Source organism: Crocuta crocuta, unplaced genomic scaffold (assembly GCF_008692635.1).
Source record: "Crocuta crocuta isolate KB4526 unplaced genomic scaffold, BGI_CrCroc_1.0 scaffold430, whole genome shotgun sequence".
Lineage (NCBI taxonomy): Eukaryota > Metazoa > Chordata > Mammalia > Carnivora > Hyaenidae > Crocuta > Crocuta crocuta.
In genome coordinates, this window is record NW_027527934.1 from 542,941 (window position 1) to 560,846 (window position 17,906).

General features: G+C 34.3%; 1 pseudogene; it reads right to left on the bottom strand.

Moving 5' to 3' along the window:
- Window positions 1–11,781: 11,781 nt before the first annotated feature.
- Window positions 11,782–12,788, bottom strand: LOC144221439 (cell growth-regulating nucleolar protein-like; annotated as a pseudogene).
- Between the last annotated feature and the right edge of the window lie 5,118 nt (window positions 12,789–17,906).

The window sequence follows — 17,906 nt, forward strand, 5'->3', positions numbered from 1 at the left end:
TTAGTGTCATTGGACACTTTCAACAGACATTGTTGATAGCTAGTGATTATTTTTAGGGTCAGTGCATAATTTTTCTTCAGCTCTTTCAAATCAAGCATGTCAGTTAAGTTTTTGGTTGCATTGCCCTTCTGAAGATATTCTTAGTTTGGCAAAACTACTTCCAATGAGAACCAACAAAATAAAATTACCTCAGTTTGAATTTCTAATCCTGTGGTTCCAATAAATATATCTAAAATGGTTAATTTGAATATTTTTTTAAGTTTAGTTATTTTGAGAGAGAGCATACACACAAGCAGGGGCAGAGAGAATGGGGGACAGAATCCTAAGCAGGCTCTGTGCCATCAGTGCAGAGCCCAATGCAGGGCTCAAACTCAGAACTGTGAGATCATGACCAGAGCCCAGATCAAGAGTCCACCTTTTAGCCAACTGCACTACCCAGGCACCTGTGAAATGGTTGTGTTAGAATGATTAGTACTATGAACTTACTTATGAACTTCCTTAGAGTTAGAACAAGCAAATATAAATGTAAACATACATTTATATATATATATATACACACACACACACTTATGTGTGTGTGTTTTAATATGTGAGATGATGAGTTTTATATCTTGCATAATGAGACTCTTTCTTTCTAATGGATTTCAAGTAAAAAATACAATTGCAGAGGAAAAGAGTATGCTTATTTGAATCATTGTTCATACAGGTGTTTATTCAGATCTGCTCAAGTAAGCCAATGCAATCTATATGGTAACTAACTAACTACCTTTACCTCCTTCCAATAAGGACACACACACACGCACACACATCCCCAGTAAAATAATAAATGGAAGTTTTGTGCTAGAATTTATTGGATACAAAGGTGTACATATACATACACAGATACATACACTGTATTTTTGCAATGCATGATTTTTTTTAAATTACAGAAGAAGCAACCTGAATCAGACAGGGTATAAACTCTGGTTGTATTTTTTTCAGTAAATCTTATTTACTGAAATTTTTTTCTTCATTTATAAGTGACAAAATTTAAAAGTTCTAATTCTACTCACAATGTTATCAGGATCAAATAATAGAATATATTTCTCAGTTCTCCATAGACTGAACCTTACTATATATGTATTATTAAGAATCCCATATGAGAGATTTCTCCCAGTGTTTGCTAATGGCATTCTGAATATAAATAGATTGGGCATTTATGCCTCTCTTCCTCTTCTCCTTTTCCTTTTTCTTAGCGCTTTCATACAGTTACATAGCAAAAAATAAAATGACACACTTCATGTTTGCAGTTCAACCTTGTATTCGCAAGATCTTGATGCCTTTGAGTCAGCCATGGATGGTTAATGGACATATTTATTGCTTGGTAGTTCTAAAATCTGGTAGCTTAATGTTAGTTGTCCTTCTTAATATAGACAGTAAGATTATATCCCTTTTTAATTGAGGAGACATCCCAAATCTGGGTTAACTACTACCTCATCATATGGAACTCAGGTCTTGACCTTTCACATTTGCTTCTCTATTTGTCTCTATTCCTTGCTGAGTTCTGACCACCTGACAGGAAGTGTTATACAGCTACTGATGGGATGTAATTACACATATCAGAATTAACATCTTGAAGTAACTGTCAGCTTAGTGCATTAGCTAAGTCTACAATTACATTGTGACATTTTGCTAATTGTCATTCAAGTCCCAAAGACAAAGATGCTGACTCTAAGTTCCAAAACTGACATTTTTAGAGGGAGCTAATTGGAATGGTTCCTTTCCTTCCCAGGACCCTTCTATTTAGCATCTTTAAATAACCTACAGAAGCATTTACCAACATTAAGATACATAATACAGCCACTTCCCACTTACTCTATTCCCTGGATCGTATTACATTTATCACTTGATTTGAAGCATTAAAACCCTACCAGCCTTCTCTTCTAATCAATGGTAATTATTTCAATCAGATTTTAATGGATAATTCAATTATAAGACCTTTAGAAACCTGCCACTTTTAAAGGCAATGAAAACAAACAATATTAAAGAAAACAAAATAAGAAGGGACAATGAAGAGCTGAGACTAGACTATGAAATGTCAGGGGCCAGCTCCACCTGGGTCCAGGGGTCCCTGAAGGATGGACGGTGTCGGCGAGGGAGGGATGAGACAGGCCTGAGAGTCTGATCACCAGGCAGGCATCTCCGCTCAGACTGGGGCTCAACTTTATTTTATCATTAAGTGTTTGGGGGACGGCACAGAAGTGGCATTTGCCTTAGACAATGATTTCTGATGACAAACTTCTCTGATATGTCAGAATTTCCCAGAACATAGATTTGCAGAAGACCCCTGCATAACCTTTATCAATAGTGATACCCTTAAGGCTAAATTTGAAAACTTTTCTTATCATTTGTCATGAGAATTTGGATAATATAAATGCAAATCGTAACTGAATAGGTACATTTCCTTAGAACACAGAACCACAAATTGCTTTGTTGTATCATCATTGCAAGAAATATTTCATAGACATTATTCAGACTAAAAACTAAGATTTAAAATTTTTTGAGTTTGTGTCTCTCACAAGTCAGCAAGGCTTCAGTTTCATTTGAAGGCTAGACCAGGGAAGGATCTGATTCCAAGTGTAGATGGTGTTTGGCATGTTTCTCATGGGGTATCCAATTAGAGTTTCAATTCTTTAGTGACGTTTGGCCAGATAATGCTCTCAATTTTTTGTAACAGTGATCTCTTATTGGGTAGCTCACAGTTTGCTTAATCAGAGCAAACAAGGAAGATAATTAGAAGGGGAAGGAGTAGAGAGAATATCTGAAGAAAAGAGACAGAGTGTAAGAAAGAAGTCAGTATTTTCTGTCTAAACCTGAAAGTGACAGAAACAAATTACTATGTCTTTCTTATACTCAAGGATGTGGATCATTGATGTTATTTTAGAAGACTGCCTATCATGAGAACAATTCGAGTTTGTTTCTTTATTCTCCAAGATTATGTGAGAGGTTTCATACTTGAGTTGAGGTATATACCACCAACTGTTCTTCTGACTGTCTTGTACAAATAGAAAAGAGGAGATAAATAGATTGTAGGTGGACAGAAACAGATAGATACAGATATAAATACAGATACAGTTACAGATAAAGATACTGATATAGTTATACCATGGAACTGTTAAACCTTATATTGGATTAAGCAGCAAAATTGTATGTGGTTGTTTTAAGTTGACTGACACATTAACTCTTATGAACAAATATAATCCATATAACAAGTAGAGACAATAGAAATGATACAGTTTTACATATTTTTATAAACTTGTAAAATAAATTTAAAAACTATTTCAAATACTTTATTCATTTGAATGTTTCTCCTGGTGAACATACATATAGCAAACTCAGCAGTCATAGCTGTTACATTATTTCATAAGTAATATTTTCTAACAATAAATTAATTGAATGTTTAATTAAAGTTGTATTGAACATGATAGGTTTAGCATATCAGTTCTCTGAAAACCCCCTTCCCATATTTAATCACCTGTGAAGGCATACATTCCATAGTTCCTTATTAGGACAGAAAGATGTGATTTATTATTCTTAGCTAGCAAAGCATATCTGTTTTTGAGGGCAGGAATCTAATTTATTAATAAGTAAGAACTCTAGTAGTTCATTTTTAGGACTTCTCATCCCCATTTGTGTTTACTTCCATTTTAGGCAAAGATTATGAAATAAAGCCTAGAGACAATAAGTAAATCTACCTGTTTAAGTTCTAATTAGTTCTATAACTAATTAGTTATAGACCTTGGGCTAAAATCCATTTATCTGACTCCAAGTTTAGTACTTGTCCTAAAATTGCATATTTACACTAATGTGTTACAAACCATAGAGTGCCAGTAAAAAACTAAAAGATACAGAGCATTTCATAATTTTTCTTTTTACCCTTTTCCATTATTAAGAGCATGGATGAGCAATATTTAGATGGGTAGGTTTTAAAGAAATTAAGAAAACAACACATTTTAAGAATTCTCAACCATTATAGGAAAGCATTCATTTAAAATATAAGTATATTTAATTTAGTAAAGTAAGTTCCCAAAGGAGGGGGGCAAAGAACCTTTGAAATGAATAAACTGAATAATAAAATAGAATGAATTTTATTTTTTTCTGAAAATCAAAATATTGGCTTTAGCAAACACATACTATAATTTGTATTAGAATCACTGTTTATTGTAGGGTGCCTCTTAAGTGCTAGATATTGAACACTGAAGCTTAGAACATGATAAGAATGTGTTGGTGCCATTATGCATACGACCAACAAGGATTCTACATTGGTCCTTCACTATGGATTGTTGAACTGACACATACATCTACTCCCTCAGAAAGTCAGTCTAACAAATTATGAATCTGGACTTATCACTTTTGAATCTTAGAAACATATTTTTCCTTAATTATATTTACCCTGTAGGAAATCCTCCAAATAATCAATCTCCAATGTAATCCATAAATCAACAAATGAAGGGAGGGATCTTTATAGTTTAAACAACTTGCCAAAGCCCATTGAAATAGCACTAATTAATTCAACATGTTAGAATTAGTTCCTTTGGCCTCCAAACCCAATGCCCTTTCCATTAGTCTATATGTTATCAACAGCCATTGATGGAAGGAAGAAAAATATTCTGGGAGGAAGAAAAGTCATTTAATATAGAAGAATAATTAGATTACCATTTGAAGTTGTGGGGATACAACTGATAACAAGCTGTATTTAGATAATGATGACTTCCAAGTACAAAAGTTCAAAACTGTTTTTGGTTTTGTTTTTTATTATTACTTGGAGTAATAAGCTATACCAGTCTCATAACAAGAATATTTTTCAAGTCTTTCATTGGGCACAGAGTCATATTTGATCATTTTTAAGGTCACCTACAACTTGGAGACTCCATAACTAATAATCCCAATATTATAAAGTTATGAGTTATTAAGAAGTCAGAAGAGCAACTACCTCAGTGCAGCATATGATTAGTGAAACAAGATACAAGAAGGAATAAATGCTTCCTTTCCTATGTTGGAGATCTTCAATGGTCATATAAATAAATTTTAAACCAAATAAAGTATAAAAATTACCAATAATAGTTTTCCCCCCATAATGCTTTGAAAAATATGGGATCTTTATGTGATTTTATTTAGGTAACCAGACTACTAATAAAATATTCTTACAAATCTATCTACAAATAACTCACTTATTTCTCAATAAGAAAGAAACCAGTTGATACAGTATGAGTTGATCTATGGAGAGGTCCACTAGGTGAAGACCTGTGAGAAGCTCTGATGTAGAACTGAGAACATCAGCCCAATAGCTCATAAGGAATTGAATTCTGCCAATAACCACATAGGTGAACTTAGAATGAATTGCATTCAGTTGGCTCTTCAGAGCCAGTTGAAGTCTTGGTTGCAGTCTTGTTAGAGACCTGAGTCAGATGTCCCATGCAACTCATGTTGACTTGGAATTTCTGACCCACAGAAACAGATAATAGAGAGTTTATCCTGGAATAATTTGTCTTGCAATACTTGGTAACAAACTGGACTATTTGGTTATATGAATAAGAATAGCTTTTGTAACAATAAAAACTATAAGATTAACGATTTTGTCATTATCTAGTGAAAATAATAACCCAGGAAGAAAACTAAAAGTTTTAGCGAAAAGCTCTGTTAATGCATCACAATCACCCTATATTACTAACGTAATATTTAATTTTATGATTGGAGCACAGTATGATTTTAACATGTTAAATATAGTTTTGAAGATAGATGTGATGGTTTTTCTTGGGCTTCTATTTCTCTTCCTTTGGGGAATCAGATTTTCATAGATACACAGCTTTTTCTATGAAGCTTGTTAAAACACTCTTTTCCATGCCTCCATATATTATGCTTGTAACAAGTCCAATAAAATTGTATCTGTATTGTAAATCATTAAATGCTTTCCACACAAAAATCTTTTTTCAAGTTTCATTTTATTTTAGAAGGTTCAGTGCTCTTATTCTCCTGGCATAAGATTAATATTTACTGGGAAATTTTTGGAAGTGTTTCTTAATATTTTGACAAAGTTTTGAAAGAATGGCCATCATAAATCTTTCATGTGAAGCCCTTTGGACTTAACATTGCATGTGCAGAAAGAAGGCAGGGACTAGAATCACAAAATTATGCATTGGATGTTTCTTAAAACATATAGAATATTGACGCAGAATTTTAGAATTTAAAGAGACAGAAATCATTTATTTACAGTATGTCAAATAGATTTTATGTTGCATGTTAGATTTAATCCATTTTGTTCATTCCCTGCAGTGCTGTGCTAAGATTCCTTATTCATCCACACTCATAAGAAAAATAAAACTATAATAATCAATTAATTGTATCTGTAATTGAGAGAGCAGAAGAACAGGGATAGTTATGCCATTTATATGCTGCTGCTGGTTCAGCTGTCTCCAGTTTTGTTATGGTGGTATAACAACACTACATTGCAGGAAGGCCATTTCAATATATCCTGAAAATTATTCACATTGAACTAATGTGAACTTGATTTTCTAATTCCAGTTTTACTCATTGGTAAAATATAGTTCATTTCTAATATATCTTTTCACAGATCTCACCCCAGAGACTGTGAAAGTACAATTCTTTAAACTTTTACAAAGTCTTATTCTAATTGTCTACAATTTCTGTAAACTTCCTCTACAACAGGACACACTGTGGAGGTTTTAAACTGGGAGTTCACATTTGGATCATACTTTCTATATACCAGGGTTTCTCAAGTTAGGGTGCCAAGTCAAGTTCCTTGAGAAAGTTGTCCAGTGATTTTGCTACTCACTACTAATTAATAAAAATGAGTTCCTTGTTCTAGTCATTACATAGTCATTATATATCAACAGGTTTCTTCCTCCCATATATCTACCCAATGTCTTTTCAATCACAGTTGAAAATGATGAGAAATGTATCTTTTCAACTGGGTGCATGTGATTAGAATACCTCACAGGCATTAACCTTGGTCAGACATTCAATTCAGCCAGTGCATGAGCCTTGCTGTTATTCTGTGCAAGGAATAAAGTGCAGCTTTGTGTCCTTTATACACATCGGGTGAATTTAACCCATTTGTTATATAACATATAAGATATTGTCTCTTTGCTTATTATATGTATTAAGTTATATATAATAATTGTAAACTCTCCTTAATCTTTTTATTAATTGTTTCTTGAGGTAAAATTCTTCCTCAAGACTGTAAGCTTCCCAATGCATTAGTTAATGGCATGTCTTTATTGTATAGGCTGGGAATTCTTACAATTTCATGGTTTTATAGCATAACTTATTTTTTGATGTCTTGTTATTATTTTCCAGGTGGACATATAATACCCAATAGTATTTGATTTACAACAAATATATATATATATTTAGCTTTTATGTATTTAAATATATATTCATTTTTAGTGTTTCTTTGCATTTTCTGTGATGGTCCAATGACTCCAATCTGAATAAATGATACAAAATGTGGGATAACTAACTACAGTTTAGTATTTAGTGCCTGTCATTTATAGAAACTAACTCAAATGGCTTTGCCAAACATGGATTCATCTTAATTTTGCTTTCCTTATATCATATAAATGATATTAATACAAATATTGATACTGAAAAAAACAATTTAATAGCATTTATCAAGGACGTTGTAACAGACATGTTGCATAGTTTATCGTCTTATTTTATTTGAACATCACTGTGAGAAAGTTTGTTTTTGTCACTTTGAAGATGAATAAACTAAGGTTTACAAGATCACACAAATAAAAAGCATTAGAACTGACTCACCAGCACTATTAAATATAATACAATGTTCCCACATGTTCAGAGACACATTTAAAATTTGAGAAGTAGGGGGCTCCTGGTGGCTGAGTCAGTTAAGCCTCAGATTCTTGATTTTGGCTCAGGTCAGGATCTCGCAGATCGGGAGATGCTCCACATCAAAGCAGAGCCTATTTGAGATTCTCTCTTGCTCTGTCTCTGCCTCTTCCCCACTCATGCTCTCTCACCATCTCTCTCTCTCTAAATAATGTTTTAAAGTACAAAATACAACAAAACAAATGTGAGAAGTTGTTCAGTTTCCATCTTTCCATCAAAAGTGTTTTGTTTTGGGGCACCTGGATGGTTCAGTGAGTTAACCATCTGACTTCAGCTCAGGTTGTGATCTAAGTTCTTTGAGCCCCACTTTGAGCTCTGTGTCGGCAGCTCAGAGTCTAGAGCTGCTTCAGATTCTGTGTGTTTCCCTCTCTGCCACTCCCCTGCTCACCCTCTGTCTCTCTCCCTCTCTCAAAAATATACGTGAAAAAATATTTTTAATTGTTTTGTTTTGTCTTCCTTCAGAGTTTTCTTTTCCCCTCTTTACACTCAGGTTCCTGGGCATATGATTGGCTAAAAATCTTAATGACTGCTATTTATCACAGATTATTTACCAGGGAAATATAAGAGAGAAATAAGGAGAAGAAAGAGCAAATTTGGAAGATATTTATTCATGCAGCCCTACTAACAGACATGAGAATGTGATTTGTATTTTTAGTGTATATTACTAATTACTTTTAGGATAACAATTTCCATAAATTTAATTTCAAGGTAATTTACTTTGAAATTATTTTCACCTTCTAAGAAGAGTGTGCTCTAGTTTGAGTGCTGTGTGATATGGGGGAAACATTCCATCTTACCAAGTCAGTGTTTCTTGTTTGTTTATTTGTTTATGATTTTATAGACTTTGGTGACAACGGTTTTAGCTGTTTGGTTTTTTTTTTTTTTTCTGTTTCCATAATGATGAAAATCATTGTTATATATCTACTATATTTACTGAACTTAAAATTATTTTGGGTCTCTGGTTATGCTAGAGAAATAAGGCCACATTTATAGGTTTGGGAAATGATCAGGGCCTCTAATACACATCTTAAAGCAGAGAACTGTGCTTTAAGTAGTTAGAAGTTGAACAGTGATGTTTATGTGATAATTCCTGCAAACAGGTGCCTTTTAGATAATTTGTGTTTTTTCCCCCCACAACCAAATATCCACAGCTCAGGACCTCGGTTCTCTCTCTTCCACTTTGCTCTTGCACTACTATTTTAAATATCTCAAAAATAATCTCTTCATGCTAGTTGTCTACTAAGCTTTTGATTTTCCCTAAAATAAATAGAGAAACATTCCATCTTACCAAGTTAGTGTTTCACTCTTCAATTGCATGTGTTGGTTGGATTTTGCAGCACCTAATTCAGTGACATATATGTCAGAAAATGACTCTATATGAGTTTTCTCAATTAACTGATAGGAGATGGCATAATTTGACAAAGTAAATGGAGAGGAGTTAGATACCAAAGTCTTGGTTGTTGATGGAGAGAATGAGAGAAAGAAATGAACCTAGGAAAACATCAATAGGATGAGATTTCCAAGAGAAAGTGTATTAGGAGTAAAAGTACACATCTTAGACCTCCCCAGGTCTGATCAGGATGTAGAAACAGGGATAACTCTGATAATAAAGAAGGGTGCTATAGTGGAGATTGGGAGTATAGTTAAAGCTACCATATATATTTTTAAACTACCATATTTTTTATCCTTTTTTAAATCTGGCATTACACTAAACCCATTGTATAGTTAGTTTTTATTTACTTCAACAACAACCCAATATATGCATTAATATTTATATTTTACAAATGAAATATCTGAGATATGGAGAGGTTAAGACGTTTATTTAAGAAAATCACACAGCTGGGACATCTGGGTGGTTCGCAGTCTTTGAGCATCAGGCTCTTGATTTGGGCTCAGGTCATGATCTCATGGTTCATGAGATCAAGCCCCACATCAGGCTCTGTGCTGACAGTGTGAAGCCTGCTTGAGATTCTCTCTCTCCCTGTCTCTTTGCCCCTCACCCACTTGAGCATGCCTTCTCTCTCTTAAAAAATAATCACACAACTAATAAGTGGCAAATTGGGGACTCAAATTCAAAACTTTCTTTTCTTTAAAATGTCTTGCTCTAAACCATCCATGATGAAAATAAGAGGGGCACGAGAGGCAAAATTTTACCTTTATCATCTTAGAGATTTTTGGTTGGGCCTGAGAATTAAAGTGACATACAGCAGATAAATAGGAGAAAAGCATACAAACTGATAAGTGAGATGGGAGCCATCATCAGGGGGGAAAATGAGACTCAAAGAAGTGCGGAAACCTAAATGATTTTATGCTAGGTTGAACAAAGAGAGGTAAATGTGGAAAAGTTACTAAACTATGTGAGGAGATAAGAATTATTTTACCAAGCTGGTTTTTGTGTGTTTTGTTTTGCTTTGTTTTAACTGTGACTCTTATAGAAGAATATTTCTTTTTTTCCTGGTACAGGAGAGTTTTTATTTCCTGTTTTTGGGAAGAAAAGGGAAAATTCAAAGGCTCTTCTTGTATCTGCCATATTTCAAGTGCCTTTAGCTCAAAGTAATCCTTATGTCTAAGTGGCATAGTTTGGAGTGGCATTTTCTGCCACCCTTCAGAGGCAAGTACAGAGGGAGTTACTTCACATGTGACCTATAAACATTCAAAAACAACATAATCAACAGTTGTCAAATAACTGTGAGTGACAATCATGACTAAGGAATTTGTCTTAAAGAACCCCATTTGGCTTTTTTGGATTATTAATCACCATTCTCTTACTTGGCTGTGGAACTTACTAACTGATGACCAAAGGTTGATAAACACATGCATCGAAGTACATTACTCTCTAAGAAGCTTATGAATATTTGCTCCCACAAGCTGAATATTGTGCTCATCAAGATTGATTTTACAGTTTCTGAGTCTATTCATTCCAGGTATATCAGTTATTATGTTTACATAATTTAATTAACTATTGTGTCAATCCAATTATAATTGTCAAAAAAGAGTTGTTTCCTTAAAAATTAGTTGAATGCTTTCAAATACAAGCCAGGCAACTTGCTAAAAGTTTGCTAATTAAGTGAGAACTAGAGAGCTGAAAAAGACTGGATGTTATTAAGAAAAAATAACAGAAGCATTTAGTACTTAGATGACTTTGCAATCAGCTTTGTCTCCCTCTCCATTTTAAAGAACTTGACACTAAAGTTCTATAGAAATCATTTTTAGATGTGATTTATGCAAGAGAGATGATGGGGAAATAGTGTGTACTCAAACAGAAAACCTTGACCATTTATCCAACAATAGGTCAATGAATATGCATATGTATGTGTGATGTATATGTGCGTGTGTGCATGCGTGCGTGTGTGTGTGTGTGTGTGTGTGTGTTTGGGAAAGAATATATTTAATGTTTTCATAAAAGTGCTAGCAAAATATATTGATTTCTTATCTTAAAAATACAACATTGGAAAGCAAACTTCTAGTTGTTGTAATTCATTAATGTGTTTTATAAACAATGATGAAAGGAGCAGATCAATTTTTGAAATACAAAATTGTTCATTTCAAGACTTTGACTTTGCCCTTTTGTGACTTAAAGGTAGAGCTTTTGCTGATTTTCTTGTTAAAGTTTTTTTAGAATTTCCTCTTTGGAATTGTGATGTTCATTTGTCACTGTAAATATGAAATGCAATCTTTTTCCTTCGCCTTTTGATCACTATTCTATGACCTGGGCCCTGTCTCAGACGTACTTTAAAAGTACTTCCAGTTGAATTTATCTTTCATGGGACGTTACTGATCTTCCATTTCTCCAACTTCACAATGTCCTGGGCAGTTCATTTTTTTCCTTATAATGTGCTTCAACTTTTGAATGCCTTTTTCTTTTTCCTACACCTATTTTTGTCTCTTTGACGTCACTGTCTTCCTCAGGACACCAGTCTCCATCCATTTATCTCTCCACATTTGCCCTGAATTCTCCTTTTGCTTTTCTCTGCCTCTGGGCCAGTAGCCTTGGGTTTCCTCACCTTCAGCTTCAAGCTCAGCCTTCTGCTTTTCAGGCCACTGTCTTACTCGGTATTCTATGTTAATTTTTAACTTTAGTTTTTTTTTTCCTATTTTCTGGCATACTTCCTCCCTTTCTCTTTTCTTCTTCTTCACCTCTACTTGCTCTTCTAATGGTTCTATTTCTTTAGAGGATCCAGCCTTGGCAGAGACTTCTGCATGTGGGTTTGGCCCTTGGTTGAGTGACTGCTTATCTCACCTCTTGCTGACTCGTTCCTTTCTCTGAATGATAAGGAAATCTTTTTTCTGCAGGCACATTCAGTTTATTCCTTCACATAAATGAAGTTGCAAAAAGGTTCTGTTGCTGGAAGCTTCAGAAAAGATATCCTGCACCTGTTCCAAAGTAGATTTGTTATAAACTTTTGAACTGTTCCTTCTCCAAGTTTGAAGTTTTACATTTTTCCTTGGAACATTGTCAAACCACTCATTTGTCCTAAAAGTACTCTCATTTTGTAGCTCATGTTGGGTGTTTTTATTAAGTCTCTTAATCCATACCTATCGTTTAACATCACTCATAGGGGTTTTATTTTCATAATCTTGGCTACCATCCTCCTGATTTCACTTTAGCATTTCACGTGGTATTTGTCATCATTGCTCCCTCACCCAGAGTTCTGTCAATGGAAGTGCTTTTTTCCAGGGTTGGGAGGAAGAGCTTCACATCACAGTCGTCACTGATTTTCTAGGCAAGACCTAGTGTCCTCTTCTACAGAGACCACCCCAGGAATCATTACCATAGCCAATGCAAGAAAGACACTCCAGTTTCTGCAAATGGCCAGATACTTTTCTAATTGCACTTTCTTCACACTCTCCACATGCATTGCAAATTTAAGTAGTAGCATTTTAGCTAATTAGTAAATATTAGGTATTAGTAAATACCAATATTTAAATATTTAAAACTTGTCTGTCAGCCAGCACCTACCAGTGGTTTCAGCATACATGAAATTGCCACTGCCTGTCTTGAGCAATCACTGCCTTACTCCGGGCTTTTTGACATAATACATGCAAATAGGGTTTAAGTTATAATTTAAGATAAAATCACATTGCTATCTATTTGGTGATTCTGAACTTTAGCTGAAATTTTCCAACCAACAGCTATAAATTGAACCATGCAGGCAAGTTTCTATAATAGTATAATTGTGAGTTGAGTTAAAATTCTTATTAACCATCTGTATGGTAGAGATTTAACCTTTATCATATATCTAGAAGTGTGTTGCACATCTTGGCTGTGTTCAGTTTTACATACATTTCATATTCTTTCAATTATCAATTTTTATTATATATTTTTTTAAATTTACATCTAAGTTAGTTAGCATCTAAGTTAGCATAGTGCAATAATTATTTCAGAAGTAGAATCCATTGATCCATCCCCTACATATAACACCCAGTGCTCATCCCAGCAAGTGCTGGGCTCATCCCAATGCCCCTTGCCCATTTAGCTTATCCCTCCACCCAAAACCTCTCCATCAACTCTCAGTTTGTTCTGTGTATTTAAGTCTTTTATGTTTCATCACCTTCCCTGTTTTTATTATTTTTGCTTCCCTTCCCTTATGTTCATCTGTTTTGTATCTTAAATTCTACATATGAATGATCATATGATAGTTGTCTTTTCTGACTGACTAATTTCACTTAACATAATATACTTCAGTTCTGTCCATGTTGTTGCAGATGGCAAAATTTCATTCTTAAATAATTAAGTAACATTCCATTTGTGTGTGTGTGTGTGTGTGTGTGTGTGTGTGTGTGTGTGTACTTCCTTATAAGCTTTTATACTGCGGTCTAAAACATCATTTATATTAATTATATAGTTTTTTTTCAGAACCTGTTAAGATAACTATCCTTCAGACCTATGGGTTGACAGATTTTTTGAAGTTACTGTGTTAATTATATACCATAGAGAAACCTTAGACTCATATGAGTGAACATTTCTGAAAAATAAAAGGAGGAATAATGTAATATATTATCAAAACTATAATTTCATCTTGATTATTTCCATTTTATAATGTACCTTTTTATACCTTAGCATAAAGCAAGATATAAAGACTTGAGAGTTATTTTGCTGTCTNCTTTGTGTGTGTGTGTGTGTGTGTGTGTGTGTGTGTGTGTGTGTGTAACCACTTCTTTATCCATTCATAAGTCAATGGACATTTGGGCTCTTTCCATACTTTGGCTATTGTTGATATTGCTTCCATAAACATTGGGGTGCACGTGCCCCTTCAAATCAGCATTTTTGTATACTTTGGATGAATGCTTAGTAGTGCAGTTGCTGAGTCATAGGATAGCTCTATTTTTAATTTTGTGAGGAAACTTCATACTGTTTTCCAGAGTGGCTGGGCCAGTTTTCATTCCCATCAGCAACCCAAAAGAATTCCTTTTTCTCTGCATTCTCACCAACATGTGTTGTGCACCTTGCCTGACAGATGTGAGGTCGTATCATTGTGGTTTTGATTTGTATTTCCCAGAAGATGAGAGATATTGAGCATTTTTTTTTCATGTTTCTGTTAGCCATCTGGATGTCTTCTTTGGCAAAGGGTGTATTCATGTCTTTTTCCCATTTCTTCACTGGATTATTTGGTTTTGGGTGTTGAGATTAAGAAGTTCTTTATACATTTTTGATATTAACCCTTTATCTGATATGTCATTTGAAAATATATTCTTTCATCCCATTGGTTGTCTTTTAGTTTTGCTGATTGTTTCCTTCATCGTGCAGAAGCTTTTTATCTTGATGAGGCCCCAGGAGTTCATTTTTGCTTTTGTTTCCCATGCCTCCAGAGACATGTTGAATAAGAAGTTGTTGCCACTGAGGCATCAATTCAAGAAAGGTAGTTAGCATTTGAGACCAAATTCTGTTTCTTCTAAATGCCTTGATGAAATTGATAATTGTGTGTTTGACACAACTGAAGTAATTTCCCTGTGCCTCAGTTTTCTCAACTCTAGAAGGAGGAAAGGGAGTAAGATAACTTAAAAGGTTGTTTTGAAATATCAAATGAGTTATGTGGCAAAGGCCACACAGTAGGGTAGTCATGACTGAATGCCTGAAGACATTTAAAGCAAACAAATAGCCCAGCCCAAATTGTTAAATTCTAACTGAAAACTGAAACTCAGGGAGTATGTATGACTATATTTTAATAATAACTTTCTTCTTACAACTGGGCAGTTGAGATGGCCATAAATCACGTTTGAGATTTGTTTCTGCAGGTAGCTGAATTGAATTGTCAGCTATGTTCTCAGCTTTTTCTGGTCTCTGTGTAAAGACATATTAATGCAAATAAATAAGGAAAGAATACTACCTGAAGTGTTGAAATAGTTTTATGTGGGAAGATCAGGGGTTCCCTAAGGTATAAAAATCCTCTTCTGCATTATCTTCCCAAATGAAGAAGTTCCCCCCTCCTTTTCTGAGCATGTTTTGTTAAAAATGCTATTCCCTCATGAGGAATGCTCTAATAGTAGACACCTAAAGATATCCCTCATTTCCCTATTATTTTTATGACTATATCTATAATTGTACTTGTATCCTAGTTTCTCCCACACTGCCAAATGCAGGATATATCCCAAAAAGAAGAAGAAAAAAAAAAAAAACTACTGAGGAAAAGGACTATAGCAATTAACTAGAAGCTGGGAATTGTGAGGATAGAGTGAGTTAATTTAAGGTGTTTTCTGAAAGGGGAAGGAGTATATAGTTTAGCTAAATTTGAACTGGAAATTGTGTGTGTGTGTGTGTGTGTGTGTGTGTGTGTGTGTGTGTACTACAGTCCATGTTCATTCAAGCAGATTAGTTTCTATCTGTGTGTAAGATAATGCAGATCAAAATGAAATAAGAACCTTCTAAAAGATTAGTAGAGGGATGAATCACAAGATAATGAAGTTAGATGCATTATTATGCCATTCCCACTCCCCCAAATAGTTACAATACTGATACAGAAACCAAAGTCTTCTAATATAGACTCGTGATGTAAACATTGTTATCCTTAAGAAAATATTTTTAAAAAACTGTTGAATTTTTGAATGTTGGTAGCCTCAAGGGAATTTTCCATTATCAGTTAACTAAGGTAGAAAAACAAAATAAACCTGGTTTAGAGATGACATTGCATAATGTATTGTTACCAGTTTCAGGTTGATTAAAGTGGCATCAGAGTTTCACTCAGAAATGAACTTTGCTTATAGGAAAGAGAGAAAGGAAATTTGTCCAGTCAGAAGAATAGCTTTTTGTCCTTTCTGCCTCATTAACTGATATTCTTTAATGCTGAATTTTCTCTGATAAAATGGAAGTATCTGATACTTTGTATAAATGGTCAAGGAATTGGAACCAAAAAAAATGGAGAATTTTCCATATGGAACTTTGAGGAAAACATGTAAATGAACATCTCAGTATGATACTGAATATGAGGTTATGCATAACCCACATGTAACACTTATCAAAAGCAGGCTTTGATAACTTGGTGGACTTCTCTCCATGGAGATATTTTTTCCAACATTTCCAGGATGATCAAATTAGCTAGTGGACAAAGTGGCCATGATAGCAGGAATGAAGACTATGTCTTTGCTCTCAAAGGCTGACCAGAGTTTGCTAAGTATTTAATTTTCTGGTAGTGGTGATTATCATTGCATTCCTAATATAGTACCACACTCTTCAGAGAACCAGATAGTTCCATGAGAGATGATAATCACCTGATTTTTTCCTTACATCAAGGAGGGGAGATTTGTCTTTACTGGATTTATATTTCCTTTATCCTGATGACTTTCTGAGACTCAGGGGCAATGTGGTATAACTCACAGCGTCCTAGTGAAGATTTAATGAGATAATGTGTTTTGTAAGGCACCAGGCACATTGCCTGCTATGTAGAGGGGCTCATTCAATGCTCAAATTTATTTTGTCTGATGTTTAACTGGACATTATAATATAATTGTTGAATAAATAAAGAAAGGAAAAAGGAAAGATTAAGTGAATGACTCTGGACTTGAGAAAAAGAGATATTTTGGAAATTTATGAGTCTATTCCCAATAACTTTTGGATGAACTCATTGAGAGGACATGAATACCAATTCATCTGTGAGCTAGACTCAGGCTAATGGGAGGTTATATACTCCCTCTTTTGTCCTTAGAATCTATGTTCTTCCAACCATACCCACAGCCAGAACTATTTTCAAGGGTACAGCCTTGAGAGAACAATGTGTATTTGAAACCATCTGGATGGTATTTGTAAGTGAACTGAGTTAAGGCCTCTTTATACATTTAATTTTTAAAATAAATTCCAGTATAATTAACAATGTTATTATTAGTTTCAGCTGTATGCTATACTGATTCATCAATTCTGTATATTACTCTGTTCATTGTAGCAAGTATACTCTCAATCCCCTTCACCAATTTCACCCATCCCCCCACCCATTGCCCCTCTGGCAACCACCAGTTCTCTATATGTAAGAATCTGATTTTATTTGTTTTTCTTTGTTCATTTGTTTTATTTCTTAAATTACACATATGAGCATAATCATTAAATTACACATATTAATGAAATCATGGTATTTGTCTTTCTCTTTCTCTGACTTATTTCACTTTGTATTATACCCTCTAGATCTACCTGTATTGTTGCAAATGGCAAGATTTAATTCTTTATTTATGGCTAAGTAATATCCTACACACACACACACACACGCACGCACGCACACACACACATACACACACATCACCTCTTTATTCATTCACCTATTGATGGACATGGATTGCTTCCATATCTTGGCTATCATAAATAATACTGCAAAAATAAAACAAAACAAAAAAACCCACAGGGGTTCATATATCTTTTCGAATTAGCATTTTCATTTTCTTTGGGTAAATACCCAGCAGTAGAATTACTAGATCATATGGTAATTCTCTCTTGAATTTCTTGAGGAACCTACATACTATTTCCATAGTAGCTGCAGCAGTTTGCATTCCCACCAACACCATGCAAGGATTCCTTT